Below are 22,544 nucleotides of genomic sequence, written 5' to 3' on the forward strand. Positions count from 1 at the left end.
GCCAAGCTTGATAAAATGTTTCTTCAGAATAGCCTTCTTAGCGTTTAGTGAACAGAACTCAGGACTTTCACGTGATTTTTTATTAAACTTTCGACGTGGAAGAGCATACCTCTTGTGTTTATTTTAGTATATGCATTATTTCAATTTCGCAATATTATCTGTAAATACATTTACATTTAGCTAGATATTTATTTAGCTTTTAAAAGTATATGCCTGCCCATGTCTCTTATTGATAATAAAAAAATATCATTTAAAACACATTTAAAACCATTTGTTAAGTGCCAACGAAGTTTTAGATCTACTTGCTTTTTATTAATTATAATAAAGATGAGAGAGAATAAAAAACCAATTAATAATTGGGATATTGTCTAGTAACACTTGTAAACAATGAAAACTTTTTGGAATCTCAATCTGGGACCGTCACCCTGGGATCTACATACCATAGTAACATATAGACTCTATATAGATCTAATATAGATATACTGATATAGAATAGTTTATAATCAACTAGATCTTTATTATAGACTATAATAGACTCTAATACTCCTTCTTCCCTAGTCTAGTGAAGTGCTATGTCGGCTATGAGAACATCATGGAATGTGTTGCTTGAGCTAGCCAGGAAAACTAGATCTAATCACGACTAGTGACTTGGCAGAATTTAAGTCAGACTCATTGACATTCAACAATTGTCAATGATTGTCATTGGTCAATTGACGGTTGGTTAATATGCATGACTGAATGCATGACGTGTAGGACGTAATCATCTTCTTTTTTGACCTATAACTAGACTATTCTACTCTGTCTCTACTAGTAGACTAGTACTAGATCTAGAATCTAGGGTAATTCACTAATTGAAGTAATTGGTATGACTTTGTAACTTAGTCTAGTTAAGCATAGTAATACTAGAGCTGTAGAGACTAAACTCTAGATCTAATAGTAGATCTAATATCAGGGGCGGACTGGGTATCAAAATCGTCCGGGCATTACCATATAAACTGGCATGTCATATCATGGGCGATTTTTTTGGTGTGTGGGGGGTGGGATTTTTTTTTACCCCATGTTGCTGTGTGTGTGTGTATGTAATTAATCTTCATTACATTCTAACCTTTCATTCTTTCAAACATTTTTTCTACCCTAGAATACTCTCTTCCTTTAATTAGTGGATAGACAATACTCACAGCCAATGACAGGAAGTCTGGGGGAGTGCTGTAACCTCCCCCATCGAGGTCCTGATCCAAGCATTATTTCCATTTTTTTAAGCTTTAAAAAAAGCATTTTCTGAGGTATCTAAAGTGCAATTAGCCTGCTACTCTTCCGCTAAAAAAAAATTAAAAAAAAAAAAATCTGCCATTCACTGCATTTAATTAATGGAGTCCAGCGACTGGTAGAAAATGGTAAAAAAAAAAATTTTAGCACGCTCATGAAATTTGGTGACTGTAGTTTTCTTAAGTTGGATGCACTGGAGCACTAAGTAAAGTTTTTTCTTTCAGACAATGTGGTCTGAGGCAAGTAACGGTTTGAACCCAGCCCCCCCCCCCCTCCAGGCTAGGCCCATTATTATAGGTGCAAAAGTTTGAAAACGCATCGAAAAAACTGGATGCATGCTTGCGTAGGATTACATAATGTATTTTATTTATACATGTATGTAGTCTGAAAATATGTAAGTCACAGCTGGGGCAGTGTAGTCACGGGAAATATTGCTTCCTCATTAATATTCAGACTCGAAGACAAGCATTATTATTATTTATTCTCAAAACTATAAGCAATACAATAGCAGCCTTAATGAGTTTGAAACTTTTTGGTATTATTATTATATTAAAAATAAAATATTATAGTTACGTCCTACTCATTTCATGTGTCAATCTAGTCATGCATGTTGATCTGTGCTAAGTTATTGATTTCCTGGCTGACTCAGGCAACCCATTCCATTAAAAGATAAGAGAATGCAGAACGGTTAGAGAGGCACTTACTTAATGTGAAAAGCTCTTGCTTCGTCCTAGTACATTCTCAAAAACGCGAATTGTATATGAATTTATCATGAGGCATTGTTTAAAACAGAAATATATATCCCCTTTCATTAGATATCAGATTTGACAGTGCTATATAAATTATTATAATTATTTTAAGAATTTCCTTCATCAATGACTTCATACTAAGCATAAGTTAGCCTTTAATTATAAAAGTAAAAAAAAATTATTTAGATCTATAATCTAGATTTGTTTTGTTTTTTAAATTAAAAAATTTTTTTTGTAAGCCTTAAGTGTAGTACTTTTAGATCTATGTTATTAAAAATTAACAAAAAGAAAACTTACTTTTTATTTACAAATCGCAGAAAGTAGAACTCTGTACCCATATTGCGCTGTGAATATAAGTTGTGTGGTTTGCTATTTCAGGGCTGTGTGTGTGTTAAAGTTAATTTCTATCAAATATTGATATCATTGTTGCCCCTATTTTGTTTTGCTGTGTTATATCAATGTTTTCTAACTTAACCTCAATCATTCCTCTTTTTTGTAAACTGTCAATGGAACCATCAAAAGACAGGGGGAGGGAAGGAGCAAAAACAAATGAGAGTGCCATTGAACGTCCATGCCAACCAGCAAAATTATTAGGCCTAACACAACTTCAAAGACATCAAAGCAGTGTTGAAGTCCATGCTGCTCATGCATAGCAAAAAAGTATGGTCTAACGTTTTGCAAATGATAATACTTACAATGTATAGTGTAATTTGGTACGGCCCACGGGGCATTTGCCCGTTTGCCCCTATAGCTATTCCGACCCTGAGTAATACTATACCTATAATAGATTGTTATAGTTAACTATTTTTACGGGCTATGCCTTATAGTCTAATCTAGTTATAAATGCCTAAATAGTTGCACAGCATATACTGATTACTTTTTTAGACTCGAGTTTTATTTCTATTTTGGAACCTCATATGCTAAGCTAACACCTGTTCAGTGAGGAAGAATTACTGTATTTGTCCAGATACTGATGTCTTTGTCTTCTGTTGTAGGCTCTGTTTTGCTTTATATTTACAGTTTGGAGCAGTTCGGTTAGCCCAAAACCAGCATGAGTAATTGAATTAAACAATAATATTCTTCAACTATTCTTTTGTTTCCATGCTATAGTTTTACGAAACAATGATACAAATAATTTGTCCTTTTTTTTTTAGGAAATTAATGTTATGGGCTATTGCTGAAGCTAATATTATGTTAATCTGTAAGCCTAATTGGCTGTGGGCAGTGTGGACCCACTTAGCTGCAGTTACTCTTTGTGACCATGATAAAATGCTTTTACCAACTATAATGACTCCTATAAAATGTAGGCTACATGTATGCCAATTAGTATTCAAGATGCACATTTTCCTGATCATTTCATTACACTGTAACTATTTATCTTGTTAAATAATGTCTATGTTCGGCAGAGCATTTTTCAGTAATTATGGATTACTTGTTATCTTTTACTTTCATAAACTACATCATGAGTTTTTTAATTAGATTTATTATTTTAAGAAAACAAAATGAGTTATAAACTAATTTTAATATTTTTTGCTGCTGAGCTGTGAGCTCTTTTGCAGACTGTGCCAAGGAAAAATGGTTTTGCTATTCTCATCAGTTGTTCAGCTGTTGTGGTAGTAGGGTCTTCATAAAGGGAGTTAGGAAGGGGCATTCAGAGAGTTTATTGTTTCATAAGGGTGGATGCAGTGTTTGGCTTGGTCATTTCTTTGTACATAGCTCTGCCTGTGTTTCCTAATGCCGATTGGTTGAGCCACTCCTCTTTGTGATTGTTGACTAACATTGATCTTAGGGTGAGGTAGTTAACAGGTCTATCTGGTTGTTCCATAGATGATCCCGCATTTGATAGTTTATCAGCCTTTTAATTTCCCATGATGCCAATGTGTCCATGGATCCACTCTAATGTGATAATGATATTTAATTTTGACATCATCTGATGGATTATCTCACTTAGTGTTGTCAACTCTCTTGGGATGGTTGAGGTGCTTATCCATAACAGATCTGATGTATCCAATGTATAACTGTCTTAAGGTTTTCTTTTCGGTTCCCCAGCATCTTCCTGCTAGGTGTTTTACTATGTTAAGTCTTTGTGATGTGTTTTCGCTTGAATCTGCAATAAAGTATTTTAGAGACAGTCTTTGGTCTAATTTCAAACCTAGATATGTTAAATTTTTTATTTTTTTTTATTGGCTGTGAGTCTATTTATAAACTGTAGTCTCTTTTTGCTGTTTTGTTGCTGTGTTTAAAGATTGAATAAACTGACTTTTCTTTGTTTATTTCCGTTTTCCATAATTTTAAATACTTGGAGATAGTTGTGAGGGCTATATTTAATTTGGATCTTGTCAGCACTGGATATTACTCTGTTGTCCAAATTTTATCTAGAAAAAAATTACAGATGTTACTTCAAGAGAGAGACAGAGAGATTTACCAGTAAGTCCTACACATATCCATGTTTCAATCTAGTCATATACAGTTTAATCAGAGACTTAAAACTGCTAAATCATTTTTTCCTGGCTGATTTAAGCAACCCATTCCATGCTGTAGTAGCACTAGGGAAGAAGGAGTATATTTTGTAATCATCAGCTCCCCCCCCCTTTCTTTTCAGACCTTGCAGTCTATATGGAAGATGATATAAAGCTTATCTGTTTCTTTGACCTAAGCTTTACAAGGTTGTGATGTGGTCAGCACAACGACCAACCACCTTTACTTTCCCCAACTAATGTCAGGTACCCATTAGACTTTAAAGTAACCTAGTCTCACAAAGCTCAAAATCCCAATCTTCACTGAGATTCAAACATATACAGCCAAAGGCTTTACCACTCAGCCATCAAACCTCACATTCATTAGCTTGGCTTTTGAGTTAGTGCTTACTCTGAGATGCACACAAGTAACTAATAAAAAATGTTTTAGTGCATTGAAATAGCATCATGAAACAAGAATACTTTCAAGTTTTCATATTGAAGACTGTTGATAAAGATGTTCTACTTGAAATTAATTTGATCACAATCAAAAATAATCTGTCAGCAAGTAGTTAGCTCTTGAGGTATCCTCATATATTTTGAATATAGATAAGTTATTGTATACAGTAGAAGAAACTTTTAGTTGCTCAATTTTAAAGTATATGCTATACTAAGCCTGTAATAAAGTATTCAGTTCAAAATAATAAAGGTGAGTGTACTGTACATTTTTGTGGTATACATTAAGATTTTTAATATACCTACAAATATAAATACACATCAATACGGAATTCTACTTTTGTTTTTATATTAAAGTGTTTTTTTTGCATTATATAACTTTATTGTGAGATCAGGTACCAATAGATGCACATCATATCACATGTTATTTGTGGACCTGTTCCTGGACCATATGATAATCATCTCATCTCATCTATGCCTGTGGTCCCTTCTGGGGCATAGGCCACCAACCAGCTTCCTCTAGGCATCTCTGTTCTGGGCAAGTCTCTTCAACTGTCCCCACATCTTGCACATCTGCTTGGCATCTGCTTCCAAATCGCAGCAATAATGATAATGCTAGGGCTGAATATGACATCCATTTTACGCCTGAAGTCAAGCACTTTATCACAAGGAAACCATGCCCTCCCCCCCCCTCCGGCAATGAAAGGAAGTAATTCATTTTCCTTGTAGACAGTTGTAAAATGTACCACATGCTTTGTTTCCATTTCTTTTATACTGTTTCACTTTGACCTTTGCAATGTTTACCAAAATGTTTAAAGAATGCCATAACTTTCTATGTTGCAGTCAGTAGCAGGTGTCAGAGAAAACAATCCATGACTTTGTTGGAGCTCCTTTTTTAGTAGGCACTGGTGCACTGGGTGTGTTATTGTTTGCTTCTGTAATTTTTTTGTATACATAGGCTATAGGGCCCTAGTTTTATTTCAATTTTCAACCATGTTGATTATATGAATTTGTACTTTATAGATTGACCTGCATTGTTGCATAAAAACATCTGAATACTTTTTTGCCAGATAGTGGATATCATCCAACTTGAGTTTGAAATATTATAGTAGTTAATGAAGTTAAATTGTTTCTATTTCAGAAAGATTTGTGCAGACTCATCCTGTGGGTCAGTTCATGAACAGAATGATTTACACAAAATGTGAGGAGGCAGGATTGGCAAAGTGGCATTAATCTTTTCTATGTCCAGGTAGCAAAATCTGTTATATATGTCATACTTTAAAAACAGAATTTGCATATCTTTTCAATATGAATTCGTCATTAAAGGAAAACTCCGATGGTTTTGACAATTTTAAAATAACATGTGTTGATATAATATGTGTTTGGATTTACAGATAATGAAAATATTATTTTTTCAATTTTTATATTTGCAATAATAACTTAGTAATGAATGTTTTTTCCGTCAAAAGTTTCCTGCACATCCAAAATGGTCAGACTTTCACCGGGTTTCTATGTGACGTCACAAATGTGTTTTAATCTATTGACTTTCTGTATAACGGAAAACCATACAGTAAAGTTTTCATTCTTGTAAAAGAAATATATCTTCATCTATACAATTAGATCTAGAACTTGTAAGCAAAGAAAAAAATGCATGTTAAAAGTAGATTTACTACATGTAGTCTAGACCATCCTTACACTGACCAGTTTGTTAGAATCAGACACATGATCTATTTACTTTTAGGGACAGGGAGAGGCTTAGATGAAAATATAACTTTTTTCCTGAATTGGTTATCCTAATGCTCTTAGATCTATCTATAGGGGCCTATCTATATATATAACTGTACCATAGCTCTGGACTAGGCCGTCACTAAGCCTAACAGCCTAACTGCTACTGTAAGAATGAAGCGATATATGATTGGTTAAAACTAGTTTCCCTTTCAGTATTGTTGAGGCAAGTGCCTAAATATGCCTAAGCTGAAAACAAAATCTCAAAAAACCCTGTATTTTTTTGAGATGTCTAGAATTTACTGAATAATTTATTTATTATAAATGTTTATAAGCATTTAAATAAAAAATGGTAAAATGTTCACTATAACAACTTTTTACGCAGAATTTAAATATATCAATAACTCATATTTGAAAAACCATTTGTGTTTCCCTTTAAGCAACTAACATTTTCTTGCATTTAAACCTGGTGTCTACAGCATACACATAATCTTAGTAAAAAAGAAATTAGTTCAAACAAAGAAGAGAATTGCTATTAATTTTAATTTCATTTTAAAATGTAATCAAGTTTCACTTATACTGATAGGAGATATGAGAACCTTAAAAATGATGGCTGTAACACACAGTGGTTGAGATTTTTTAAAATTAAGGTATCTCTTTCAGTCCTAGCAATCTACAAGGCAGATGATGTAAAGGTCATCTGTTTCTATGTTTGACATTTAACGGGTTTCATGTGACCAATGACCAACTGCTTTTACTTTCCCAGTTTGGAAGCCTAGTGCTTTACCACTCAGCTTGTTATTTAAAAAATAATAAGATAGAGAAACAAATATTGTAGGCAAGAAATGTATCAACTGTCTGTGAACAGTTTGTAATCTTATGCCCTGTAAATTATTTATCAGTCTTTATAAGGTAGACTTTTACTATAGCTCTGACTGTTTGAAAAAGTTATTTTGAATTTTTAAAGTAATGACATGTCAGATAAACATTAATTCATAATCTAAAAATAAAAATAATAAATAAATAAAAGACATACACACACTTATAGCAAAAAGAAATTATTCTATCAAAAAAGAAAATTGAATGAAATATGGGCAAAACTAATACCACCTCAACATCTGACATAATGGGCAGTATATATGGTTAGGGGTTCACAGTTTAGAGTAATACCTGGAAGACCTGTTGAAATGGAGATCAGTGGTGGGTGCATGTGCGTATGAGGTTTTGGTGTGGTGCGTGTGAGGGTTTATGTGTGGTGCATGTGGGGGTTAGGTATGGTGCATATGGGGGTTAGGTGTGGTGCATGTGGGGGTTAGGTGTGGTGTGTGTGGTGGTTAGGTTTGGTGTGTGTGGGGGGGGTAGGTGTGGTGCATGTGGGGGTTAGGTGTGGGGGTAGGGTGTGGTGCGTACATTTTTTTATGTAAGAAATTTTAAAAACTTTAATATTAACTTGCAATAAAAAGCATTTGAAAATTTTAAAACAATAATTTGCCTTTTCTTGTAGAGGTTAAATAACATAGAGGAAAATGGTACTACCAAAAGTAAACATTTCACTGGGATATTGTGAATAAGTTTGAAAGTATTTATTTCAGACGATGTTCCTACATGAAGTCATGTAAAGTACATGGATGAAGACGTGCATAGAGAACTGAACAGGGCATTGGGACATTGGAATTAAGGTGGTTTTAAGTTATTAGTTTAAGTTATTGTATTTTATGTCAGTCTTGTTTTGTAATTGTTGTTTGTGGATGTGTCCAAAGTAGCCTTGTAAGTTTTGTTTGTAATGTCTGACATACTGTTGTTCATCTTGTTTGTGCTTGTTTGACAGTCATTGAAGTAGTTGTTTTTTACTGGCTTTAATGTAGTTCTGTTATGTATTTAGCTATTTAGTATCAATCTCTAAGACAGTAATTCTAATTCTTTGAGTTTGAAACTATTTTTCTTTCCTTTAATCGAGTATTTATTTGAGAAGGTCTTCTCATTTAAAGTCTATCTAGTTTGGAATGTGAAACAAGTTAGTTTCTTAGTTATCTTTTATTTTTAATTTTAAAAAGTAATCTATATCAATATTTGTTTAAGTTCTATTAAATATTTTTTTTTATTAAAGAATAATAAGTCTTTTCTTATAAAGGTGAAAATAACTTTGAGGAAATATTCATGGCTTTTCAAACTCAATTATCACTAAGATGTTAGGGTGAATGTGAAGATGGTTTTAAATAACTGGAACTTTGCAAATAGTCTTATTTATTTATTTCTGTATTTCTGAATGTCTTTGACTATACATATGCTTGGTCAACTTACAGCATGTTAACCTGACAATACATATTAACTATGACAGTCAATACTTTTCCGCTATTACTTACTGCATGTGACCAGTCAATACTTTTCCGCTATTACTTACTGCATGTGACCAGTCAATACATTTCCTCTATTACTTACTGCATGCTTACCTTACTATACACTCACATAGCAACTGATTGTGTTTTGTATTGTTCAAATATCTAGAAAAATAATTTTAATTCTTTGAGATTTCCAGAAGAATAATTAGTCTCTTCTGATACAGATCAAACAAACATGGAGGAAATGTATTTCCAGAACTAAACATGCCTCCTTGCCATTGTGATTGAGGTGAAGTTTAAGTCATTAGACTTTTATTGAATGTTTCTTCAAGCAATATGACAAAATAAAAACATTGCAACATTCTGCATGTTGACTTGACAATACAATTATTTTTTGACTCATTCTACCTGGCAATATACATATGTAGGGACTTGTTGCATATGGACCTGATTTCTACAACATTTAAGGAGACAGACTGTATATTGACATGGGGTGTAAGGTAGTTGAAAAGGTTATTTGTCAGCAAAATTCTACTTTAGAATAGCCAAAAGCCTGAAGTTCCCATCTACCTAGCTCATCTATGGCTTCTCGTGCCACACCCTGGCAACAGTCTTGGTTGATTGGCTGAATACATGAGTGAAAACAGTTTCTTAACAAAAGGATTTACAAACAAGACAGACTGTATATTGACATGGGTTGTATTTTAGTTAATAGGTTGAATTGACAACCATATTCTTTAGACTTGTCAGAAGCTTAAAAGGTGATTTGACAACTATATTCTATTGAATATTCAAATGCCTAAAATTCTTATCTACCTAGCTCTTTGTGCCACACCCTGGGCAACAGTCTTAACTGACTGACTGAATACATGAGTGAAAGCAGTTATTTACTTAATGTTCTGATTAATACATAATGTCCTAATAATTGTTTTTCAAAGTAAATTTTGTATTGATAATGTATGTATTTGTTTTATTGCTGAAATTTAAAAAAAAAACGTATTAAAAGAACTGAAATTTAAGGATACTGTATTTGACTTGTTGACTGCTGTAAATTTTGATCTTTCTTCTGTTTAAAAAAAACTGAGCCTGACTATCATGGTAAACTTAAATGATTGTTAGTTTATCACTTATTGAGTTATATGTATTTATGTAAAAAAAATTGCTTTTTTTAAAATAGATGGTTCCTTGTAAATATAAAAAACAATGGTACCCCTTTCAGACCTTGTGATCTATGAAGGTAAATGATGTAAAGCTCATTTGTTTCTTTTGCTAAAAATTAAGGAGGGTGTCATGGGGCCAACACAATTACCAACTGCTTTTACTTCAATAGTGTATGTCAGGTACCCATTAGAGTTGGGTTGACTCAGGGGTCTCCTAAAAATCTTAAGTTCAAAATCTGTTAAATATGCCTTCTTTTATTTTTCTACAGAAATTCAAATTATATGAAAAAAAAAATTGTTTGTTAATAACACATTTAGTGAAAAAAATGTTGACCTGATTCATTGAGGCTAAGCTTATTCTAATACAGTCAGACGCTGGATACCATAAAAACTCATTTGAAGGTGAAACAGCTAAGCTCTTTTCAGTCTGCCAGCAATCTTCCCAATAAAGTTTTATAAAGAATCAATGAAATGCATTCGACTAACTTACTTAAACAATGAACTCTTTCCATTTGGTCATCAAATTTCATTTCAATTCTTTGGTTTTCCTCAGGCCACAATGACAACAAAAGAACAAAAAAAAAATGTGAATCCAGGCCACTCTACATGTTTGATTGGAAACTGTAGACAAAGTGTCAGTTGATCTCAAATGTATTAAATTGATAAAATAATCCATAAGTTGTTTGGCATTTAATTATATTGCATATGTAAATAGTTAAATAAGTTGTATAAAAAGACATACACTAATATTTTAAAAAGACATACACTAATATTTTGTTACAAACACAAAACGAAATTGAAAGATTTTATTCAAAAAATGAACATCCAACATGTCACTCTTTACTAAGCAAGAAATGTGAATCTATTTAGGATTTTTAAAATAAACTGATCTTTCAAATATTAATAAATAGTTGTAAATTATATTTAAAATGTATACATTGTATTTGATGCATAATAAAAAAACTGTATTACATCATTGCATATCTATAAATTTATAGTTTAAAAAGTAATTTCTTAAAGTGGCTTTTACTGGCCTCGGAAGACCAATGTATTAATTAAAGAACAACAGCAAACCAAGTTACATAATAACCGAACTGTAAATAAGTGATCAACCATCGTTGAACAATAACAATATTTGATACTAAATACAAATATTTTATATTTAAATAATATTCAAAATATGTACAAATCATGTGACAATAAGTTAATGCATTATTTATTGTACAAATGAACACACCACACACACGCACACTCAGTTCCGGCCACACGGCCAGGTACCTCCAAATACGGAAATGCAAATCTCAAACTAATCACGTGGTCAATCACGGCTCCAAAGGGCGAGCTCAAAACCACACCCTGTGAGAGAGAAAACAGCGCAATACAATCCTCCCAAGTAGACACAAATCTCCGCCATAGGACGGTCCAAAGCCCAGCTGAAAATGGAGGAGGTAGCAACCCTACCCTGTAGAAAAATCACTAGCTACAGAAACACCAATCAGCGAATCAACAGACGTCACGGACCTCGGAGAGGATTGACCTCCAACTGGAAGGTTTATGAGGCATGTCGATGAAAGCCAGAGGCATCTGGAAGCCGACAGGCCGAAGAACATCATTTCTACAGCACCACCACCACCATTGGTACATGGAACGTCCGGACCATGTATGAGACTGGGAAGACAGCACAAGTGGCAGCTGAGATGAAAAGGTACAACCTCACTATCTTAGGAATCAGTGAGTCTACATGGATTGGTTCAGGGCAGAAAAGACTGACTGCGGGTGAGCTACTTCTATACTCAGGACATAAGCAAGAGGCTACACACACTCATTGAGTAGCCCTGATGCTGTCTAAGCAGGCTCAGAGAGCATTTATCAGATGGGAAGCACAAGGACCACGGATAATAACAGCCTCATTCCACACAGTGCAGAAGAAAATTAACTTAGACATTGTCCAATGCTACGCCCAAACAAACGACAGTGAAGAGGAGAAGGACAATTTTTACTACAGGCTGACTACCATCCTACATAACAGACATAAAAAGAACATCCTCATCATAATGGGCGACTTCAATGCTAAGGTTGGCAATGACACCACCCTAAAGAGATCAGGGGAAAACATGGACTAGGTGAGATGAATGAAAATGGAGAGAGATTTACAGATATGTGTGCCACAAGCAACTTAGTGATTGGAGGAACTGTCTTCCCATACAAATGAATATACAAAGCAACGTTGATATCACCAGACCTCTCAACAGAGAACCAAATAGACCATATTACCAGACCTCTCAACAGAGAACCAAATAGACCATATCACCAGACCTCTCAACAGAGAACCAAATAGACCATATCACCAGACCTCTCAACAGAGAACCAAATAGACCATATCACCAGACCTCTCAACAGAGAACCAAATAGACCATATCACCAGACCTCTCAACAGAGAACCAAATAGACCATATCACCAGACCTATCAAAAGAGAACCAAATAGACCATCTCACCAGACCTATCAAAAGAGAACCAAATAAACCATGTCACAAGACCTATCAACAGAGAACCAAATAGACCATGTCACCAGACCTATCAACAGAGAACCAAATAGACCATGTCACCAGACCTATCAACAGAGAACCAATAGACCATGTCACCAGACCTATCAACAGAGAACCAAATAGACCATATCATCTGACCTATCAACAGAGAACCAAATAGACCATGTCACAGTAATGTCACTAGACCTATCAACAGAGAACCAAATAGACCATGTCTGTATTGGGAAGAAGTTCCGTCGATCTCTTCAGGATGTATGTGTAAGACGCGGAGCAGATGTTGCTTTAGATCAAGGGTGGGCAAATTACGGTCCGCGGGCCACATCTAAAGAAATCAGGTGTGCCCACACATTACACATATAAAAATGCAAATAAATTTACATAAATATTTGTAAATATGTATAGATCTAGAAACAATGAAACGTTTGATTCTTATCACTTATTATGAAGAGGCTAAATAAACATTGTCTTTAAACGTCATTCTAAAAAGTTTAAAGTAAACGAAGATTATTCTTAATGGCAATATTTCGAAACATTCAGTCAAAGAGAAACACAAGCCAGTATTTATTCAATTATATGAAAAACTGTGTAGAAAGAGTTGGGTCGGGTTGTACAAGATGTTAAGTGAAACAACTAATGGATCTTTGACCTTGAAAAACAGGATTTTAATAAAATAAAGCATTGAATATCATATATATTGTTGGGATTGATTTCTCAATGATCTTATTGGCACATGGCTAGCCTTAGACATAGACAAACTACTTTGGACCCCCAAATGGTGAGGGCCTTGCACTACATCCTTCCTTTCCTACTTCGGATATTTAAGGAAGAAATAGCGAAACTTGTCATCAATGTTATTGTTGAAGTACAATAGGTTTTTAATAAATTGAATAATTTTACTTTTTTTCGCTGTTTTTTTTTATTATTTTATTTGAGGCCAAGTAATTCACTTTGCCAAGGGCCTCCAATTATCTGCCGGCCATGACTGGCAGTTCCGAGAAGTATTTGAAGATTTGGAAAAAAAACTTTCCGATGTTCGGTTACACAGTAGTATCCGCTGGCTTAGAAGAATATGGAATCTAAAGGAAGAAATAGTTAGGTTCATAGATGGACATTGATTGCGACTTTGTTACTAATATTTCTAATGAAGAGTTGAAGACAGACTTCATGTTTATCATTGGAGAAATTGAAATGTTTTGTTTGCAAATGAAATGTATGTGCATCTTAAATCTTTTCAAACAAAATTATTCCATTTCTCGAGCCAGCAAGTGAAACCAGGTTTTATCATTTTCCTTAACTGAAAGCTGAAAACTATTTCTAGTGAAATGATTGAAGGTACAAGACTTATTTGGATTACTTGATTGTGGAATTTGAAAGCAAATTTTAAGACGTCAAGAACTTGGAGCTAGTTTTCAATACCATCTGCTCACCATTTAATGCAGAAGCTGATTCAGCTCTAGAAAACATACCTCCAAGCAAATTATGACTTGAAAGAGAAATTCCAGTGAGTTCTTCCACGGAAGTTTCATGAGTGCCAAAAGCTGTATTCCACACTTAAGAAAACTTTGCTGCGAAGCTTTCACATTATTCGTAACCAAATTCATCTGTGAACACGCTTTATTTCGTTTGTTTCAAAATTATCAAGTGTTAGAACAGGTCGATGCTCACTGGCTGTAATTTGACAGCAGTCGCAAGAACAAAACAACTAGTAAGCTAGTTCTACAGTTTCGGAACATTATGCACGGATGTAAACAGTTAAATGCTTCACATTGAGTAGAATTGTACATTTGTGGTCAAATATTTTGATTGTGACAAAATTTGAAAAATTATACGTAAAATTAGTTCAAGAAATTGTTAACTCTTGTTGTAATTCCTCAATTGGGAGTTAAAAAAAATAATTTTTAATGCGGCCCTGGGTAGAAAAAGGTTGCCCACCCCTGCTTTAGATCATCATCTTCTGGTCGCCCAAGTAAATATGAAGCTGAAGAAGACTAGGACAAGTGGGCCCAGCAAATATCAACTCTACAATACTATTGCGCTGAAAGACTGCACAAAAACAGGAAGAGTTCAATGTCACCCTATCTAACAAGTTCCACTCCTAGAAGAGCTACTAGAATAGGAGACAGTAGAACAGACGTGGCAGAAAGTGAAATAAACAGTAACCTCCATATGCCAAGAAGTATTGGGTCCCAAGTCATACACCCACAAGGAGTGGATTTCATCAGAAACTCTTCAGAAGATCAAGAAAAGAAGAGAGAAGAAAGCAGGCGTGAACAACAGTAAAACAAGAGCAGCTAAAGGAAAAGCATAAAAAGAATATGCTGAAATAAATAACAATTAGGAAGATATTCGAAACGCAATCAAGCAATTGAAGAATTGAAGATGCTGTAGATCTCCGTGACTAACACCTACCCCCCACACGCAAACCTGCATATGTACAACAAATATACAACACCTACACACCCACACACCTGCATATATACAACACATGCACCACACCTAATCCCCCATACGCACACCTCCATATGTACAACACATGCACCACACCTAACCCCCCACATGCACACCTGCATATGTACAACTCAAAACCCCCAATTGTCTTGTCTACGCTCAAATAATTTTAGTGTGTAATTTGCTTTTTTTTTATATTGAAGAGGTATTTTTTAACATCAAACCACTCTGAAGGGGGGTTTAAACTCAAAACTTCTTTTGGCAACGCTCATAGCATTTTGAGTGTGTAATTTGCTTTTTTCTTACATTGAAGATGTATTTTTTAGCTTTAAACTCCACTGGAGGGGAGTTAAAACTCAAAACCCCTTTGAATACACTCATAACATGTTAAATGTATAATTGGCTTTATTTTTAATATTGAAGAAGTATTTTTAGCTTCAAACCCCACTGAATGGGGGTTTAAATTCAAAACTGAGTCAAAACCCATTTAGCTACGCTCATAACATTTTGAGTGCGTAATTTGCGTTTTTTATACCGAGTATTGAAGAGGTATTTTTTAGCTTCAAATCCTACTGAAGAGGGGGTGGGGTTAACTCAAAACCCCTTGGCTACGCTCATAGAATTTTGAGTGTGTAATTTTTCTTTTTTTATATTGAAGAGGGTGTTTATCGTAAATTTTGGAGGGGGGTTAAAAATCAAAATCTTCCTTAACTGTGCTCGTGAAATTTGGGGGATTGTCGTTTGCATTTTTTTGTTTTGTTATATAGAAGAGTGGAATTTAACTGCGAAAACCCCTGGTAGGGTTTTTAAACTCGAACCTCCTGGTAGGGGGTTTTAAACTCAAAAACCCCTGGTAGGGTTTTTAAACTCGAACCCCCTGGTATGGGGTTTTAAACTCAAAACCTCCTTTGCTGTGCTTAATAGTTTAGTATTAAAATCTCACCTAAAATTAACAAAATCAAAGCAAAAAATCAGTTACTAAATTCCAATCCCCCCCGCCTGCGGGGGGATTTCATTTCGGGGGTGGGGGATTTGAATTCTCCCCCCCCGGCTACGCCCATGGGTTAGGATAGGGATAGGGTTAGGGGAGGTTTGGTGGGATGCGTGTGTGTCAGTGGTATACGTACATGTGCAGATGCACATGTGGGAGGGTAGGTGTGGTACATGTGTGTTACTGGTGTGCGTACATGTGTGTTACTGGTGTGCGTACATGTGTGTTACTGGTGTGCGTACATGTGTGTTACTGTGTGCGTACATATGTGTTACTGGTGTGCGTACATGTGCAGCTGCACTTTGGGGGGGGGGGAGAGTGTGGTACATGTGTGTTACTGGTGTGGTACATGTGCAGCTGCACTTTTGTTTGGGGGGGGGGGGGGAGTGTGGTACATTTGTGTTACTGGTGTGCGTACATGTGCAGCTGCACTTTTTTTTTGGGGGGGGGGAGTGTGGTACATGTGTGTTACTGGTGTGCGTACATGTGTGTTACTGGTGTGCGTACATGTGTGTTACTGGTGTGCGTACATGTGTGTTACTGGTGTTCGTACATGTGTGTTACTGGTGTGCTTACATTTGCAGCTGCACTTTTTGGGGGTGTGTGTGGTACATGTGTGTTACTGGTGTGCGTACATGTGTGTTACTGGTGTGGTACATGTGCAGCTGCACTTTTGTTTGGGGGGGGGGAGTGTGGTACATTTGTGTTACTGGTGTGCGTACATGTGCAGCTGCACTTTTTTTTGGGGGGGGGGGGAGTGTGGTACATGTGTGTTACTGGTGTGCGTACATGTGTGTTACTGGTGTGCGTACATGTGTGTTACTGGTGTGCGTACATGTGTGTTACTGGTGTTCGTACATGTGTGTTACTGGTGTGCTTACATTTGCAGCTGCACTTTTTGGGGGTGTGTGTGGTACATGTGTGTTACTGGTGTGCGTACATGTGTGTTACTGGTGTGCGTACATGTGTGTTACTGGTGTGCGTACATGTGTGTTACTGGTGTGCGTACATGTGTGTTACTAGTGTGCGTACATGTGTGTTACTGGTGTGCGTACATTTGCAGCTGCACTTTTGGGGGGGGGAGTGTGGTACATGTGTGTTACTGGTGTGTGTATATGTGCAGATGCACATTTGGGAGGGGGGGTAGGTGTGGTGCATGTGTGTTACTGGTGTGCGTACATGTGCAGATGCACATTTGGGAGGGGGGTAGGTGTGGTGCATGTGTGTTACTGGTGTGCGTACATGTGCAGATGCATATGTGGAGGGGTTAGGTGTTTTGCATGTGTGTTACTGGTGTGCGTAATTAATTAAATATTATTTTTAAATAATATAATAATAATAAATTAATAAAATAATAATAAAAAGTAATTTTTAAAAAATTAATGTGAATTTCAAAAAATAATATTTGCTATTAATTATGTATTAAAATATTTTATAAAATATTAATATTTAATATTATATAAGTTTTTTTAATAATTAAAAAAAAATTTAAGTCACATTTGTCTTTTTTTTTTTGGTGTTTTAAATATACAATTTCTACAAAATATTTATCAGATGTGTACTGGTGATGTATTGTTAGGTTGCAGTTGACGCGATAATATGAAAAAAACTGCTTATTAATTGTTGTTTTAAATTATGTTTCACTTATTTGCATACTAAATAGTAAACATAATAGTTAGTACGATAGAACTTACTTAACCTAGCAATAGAACTGTAAAGAAAAAATTTGACAAAAATCTAAAACCATTTGCCTACATGTTTTACAGGTATGGGAAAAGGTCATCTCCCTTACTGTTAATGGTGAATAGTTGTAAAAATGGTGTATTTTTATGAAAAAAATTGCTTGCATAGTTGATTTAAAAAACTAAAGTTTTCGCTTTCAGAAAAGAAAAAAAAATTAGCCTTTGCATCTTTGAAAGGTCTAAAATATAATAAGGTGGGATTTTCAATATCTTTTCTAGTTTACGAGATCTAAACGGAACGGACAGACCACACAAAATTAATAACGTCTATTCCCTTTGAGAGCGAAGGAGGCCGGTAGCCTACTTGATGTTATGACGTAGCCGTTTTGACGCGATCGTTTCGGCGCAGCTGTTTTGGTGCGAGACGTTTTGGTGCGAGATATAATTTGACGATAATTTAATAACCGCGTAGCTTTTATAATTTATTAATTAATTAATTAAGAATTAAATACATTTAGTAAAATCACTAAATTTAGAAAGCTTTCAGGAAAGAAGACTTAAAAGTAAAGTAGCACTTATACATAAAACACTGAACCATAATCTTCAAATACAAAAACAAAATTTAATAAAATACTCAGAAAAACACAAAGATAAAGGCACATTTCTCGTTCCATATGCTAGGACAAATTTGTACAAATGCTCCTTCTCCATAGCGCTATTATATATAGAGCATGGAATGGGTTGCCTGAGCTAGCCATGATAACCAGCGACTTGTTTAATATGCATGACTAAGTGCATGACGCGTAGGACGTAATCATCTTCTTTTTTTTTTTTTTGAAGTAACGTCTGTATTATAAAAGATAATTTCTCCGCTCTGTTTTAAAATAATGATCGATCCCAATTTATATGCCATTTTCAACACCTTCTTGCAAAATGAGCTGGACGAAAATGAACCTCAAATTAACCTTGCTTTAAAATCTCATAACTAGATTAAAAAGAAAAAATAATGTTTTCTATGTAAGTTTAGCGCAGATAGATAACATAAAATAGGCCTCTTATTCTTGTCAAATAAGAAAGACATTAAAACATTTTTTTTAAAAGACTAGGCCCTATTTATAGACTTTATACATGTGGAGGGGGTTTTAAACTCAAAATCCCTTGGCTACGATCATACAATTTGTTTTATAGAAGAGGTGTTTTGACCTCAAACCCTCCTGGAGGATGATTTTAAACTCTAAACTCGCCTTGGCTGCGCTAGAGCAAGTAATGTTTAACTCTTTAAAGTGAAGTTTACCCTTTAAAAATATCTGAAAATCATATTTGGGCCTTTGAAATCTAAATCCGGCCTTGTATAAATAGATGTAGGTCCAACTGAGATTTTGTTACTTATTCGATAGGCTATTCCTATAAAAACCATATGAGGTATTGAGTGTGCAGGTTGATATTAAATATCTTGATGTTTGTGGTTGTTTTCAAACTATTAAATAATTGTAGCCTACAACTAGCTCGAGCAGTAGGCAAATGTATAGTAGAGTCTTGGCCTAGACGTTTTGGACGCCATCTTGACATTTTCTACACATTATTAGATGTTAGGACATATTAGACCATCTCGTTGAATCCCGATTTTTTTATTATTTTTTTTGTGAGCAAATTTACTGATTAAATCAAATGTGATTTCTTACTTTCCATAGAATAGTAATTTTTTAAATAGTTTAAAATACACGATAATTTGCGTTGAATAAATGTGGAAAACTTTTAGTCGTAGTCAGTTATCAAGTTGAGTCAAACGTTTCTCCTTAAGTTTTCGTTCTGTCAATTCCTACATGGCTGTGTGGCTTAGTGGTTAAATCGTTTGTCTCTCAATCAAATTTCATTCTAGGGGTCACGAGTTCGAATCCAGAATAGGGCAGAGTTATGTTTCAGTTTCATGGTTACAAATAAATAATAAAATCTAATAAAACCTGAGTTATTCAATAAATAGTTTAATACTATCATTAATTAATGAGATTAAGTATATTAATTAACTAATTAATGAGATTAAGTATATTAATTAATTAAGTATAAGATATTGAGGTTAGCATTAGGGATAGATGGATCATAGTTTACATGGACATGATAACCTGATAGGATGTGAAAAATCCTATAGAATAGAGATTATGCTGCAAAATGTTAAGTGTTAGGAAGTAATATAAGTAACATATAGGTATTCATATACATACGCACCACACGCACATCGGCACCACATCTACATAGACATGCACATTTACAACACATGCACCACATCTACATAGACAAGCACATTTACAACACATGCACCACATCTACATTGACATGCACCACACCTGCATATGTGGGACATGCACCACAATACAGGGACATGCACCACACTACATGGACATGCACTACAGGCACATGCACCACACTACAGGGACATGCACCATGCTACAGAGACATGCACCATGCTACATGGATACGCACTACAGGGACATGCACCACACTACATGGACATGCACTACATCTACAGGGACATGCACCACACTACATAAACATGCACTACAGGGACATGCACCACACTACAGGGACATGCACTACATGGAAATCACCACACTACATGGACATGCACTACAGGGACATGCACGACATCTACATGGACATGCACCACACGACATGCACTACAGGGACATGCACCACAATACAGGGACATGCACCATGCTACAGAGACATGCACCATGCTACATGGACATGCACCACACTACATGGACATGCACTACAGGGACATGCACCACACTACATGGACATGCACCACACTGCAGGGACATGCACTACAGGGACATGCACCACACTACATGGACATGCACCACACTACATGAAAATGCACTACAGGGACATGCATCACACTACATGTACATGCACCACACTACAGGGACATGCACCACACTACATGGTCATGCACTATATCTAAAGGGACATGCACCACACCTACAGGGACATGCACCACACCTACAAGGACATGCACCACACCTACAGGGACAAGCACCACACTACATGGACATGCACCTTACTACAGGGACAAGCACAACACTACAGGGACATGGACATGCACCACGCTACATGGACATGCACCACGATACAGGAACATGCACCACGCTACAGGGACATGCACCACGCTACATGGACATGCACTACAGAGACATGCACCACACTACAGGGACATGCACCACACTACATGGACATGCACTACATGGACAAGCACCACGCTACAGTGACATGCACCACACTACAGGGACATGCACCACACTACAGGGACATGCACCACACTACATGGACAAGCACCACGCTACATGTACACGCACTACAGGGACATGCACCACACTACAGTGACATGCACCACACTACAGTGACATGCACCACACTACATGGACATGCACTACATCTACAGGGACATGCACCACACTACATAAACATGCACTACAGGGACATGCACCACACTACAGGGACATGCACTACATGGAAATCACCACACTACATGGACAGGCACTACAGGGACATGCACGACATCTACATGGACATGCACCACACTACATGGACATGCACTACAGGGACATGCACCACAATACAGGGACATGCACCATGCTACAGAGACATGCACCATGCTACATGGATACGCACTACAGGGACATGCACCACACTACAGTGACATGCACTACATGGACATGCACCACACTACAGTGACATGCACCACACTACATGGACATGCACTACATCTACAGGGACATGCACCACACTACATAAACATGCACTACAGGGACATGCACCACACTACAGGGACATGCACTACATGGAAATCACCACACTACATGGACATGCACTACAGGGACATGCACGACATCTACATGGACATGCACCACACTACATGGACATGCACTACAGGGACATGCACCACAATACAGGGACATGCACCATGCTACAGAGACATGCACCATGCTACATGGACATGCACCACGCTACATGGACATAAACTATAGGGACATGCACCACACAACAGGGACATGCACCACGCTACAGGGACATGCACCGTGCTACAGAGACATGCACCACGCTACATGGACATGCACCACGCTACATGGACATGGACTATAGGGACATGCACCACACAACAGGGACATGCACCACGCTACAGGGACATGCACCGTGCTACAGAGACATGCAACACGCTACATGGACATGCACCACGCTACATGGACATGCACTACAGGGACATGCACATCAATACAGGGACATGCACCACACTACAGAGACATGGACATGCACCACGCTACAGGGACATGCACCACGCTACATGGACATGCACTACAGGGACATGCACCACACTACATAGACATCCACTACAGTAACATGCACCACACTACATGGACATGCACCACACTACATGGACATCCACTACAGGGACATGCACCACACTACATGGACATGCACTACATGGACATGCACCACACTACATGGACATGCACCACACTACATGGACATGCACTACATGGACATGCACCACACTACATGGACATGCACCACACTACAGGGGCATGCACCACACTACATGGACATGCACTACATCTACATGGACATGCACCACACTACATGGACATGCACTACAGGGACATGCACCACACTACAGGGACATGCACCACACTACAGGGACATGCACTACAGGGACATGCACCACACTTA

The 22,544-nt window shown here is 36.5% G+C and overlaps 1 long non-coding RNA gene across 5 annotated transcripts; it reads left to right on the forward strand.

The window, feature by feature from the left end:
* Positions 1 to 366: 366 nt before the first annotated feature.
* Positions 367 to 10,802, forward strand: LOC129927173 (uncharacterized). Of its 5 annotated transcripts, XR_008778769.1 has the most exons (5): positions 3,547 to 4,442; positions 6,069 to 6,176; positions 8,245 to 8,331; positions 9,216 to 9,280; positions 10,705 to 10,802. It is a non-coding gene; the product is annotated as an uncharacterized LOC129927173 (long non-coding RNA). The 5 variants fall into 5 exon arrangements; XR_008778771.1 differs by lacking the exons at positions 3,547 to 4,442; positions 10,705 to 10,802 and adding exons at positions 367 to 444; positions 4,618 to 4,738 and having other exon boundaries at positions 8,245 to 9,646; XR_008778770.1 differs by lacking the exon at positions 10,705 to 10,802 and adding an exon at positions 390 to 444 and having other exon boundaries at positions 4,321 to 4,442; positions 8,245 to 9,646.
* The last annotated feature ends 11,742 nt before the right edge of the window (positions 10,803 to 22,544 follow it).

Source organism: Biomphalaria glabrata, chromosome 7, assembly GCF_947242115.1.
Source record: "Biomphalaria glabrata chromosome 7, xgBioGlab47.1, whole genome shotgun sequence".
Lineage (NCBI taxonomy): Eukaryota > Metazoa > Mollusca > Gastropoda > Planorbidae > Biomphalaria > Biomphalaria glabrata.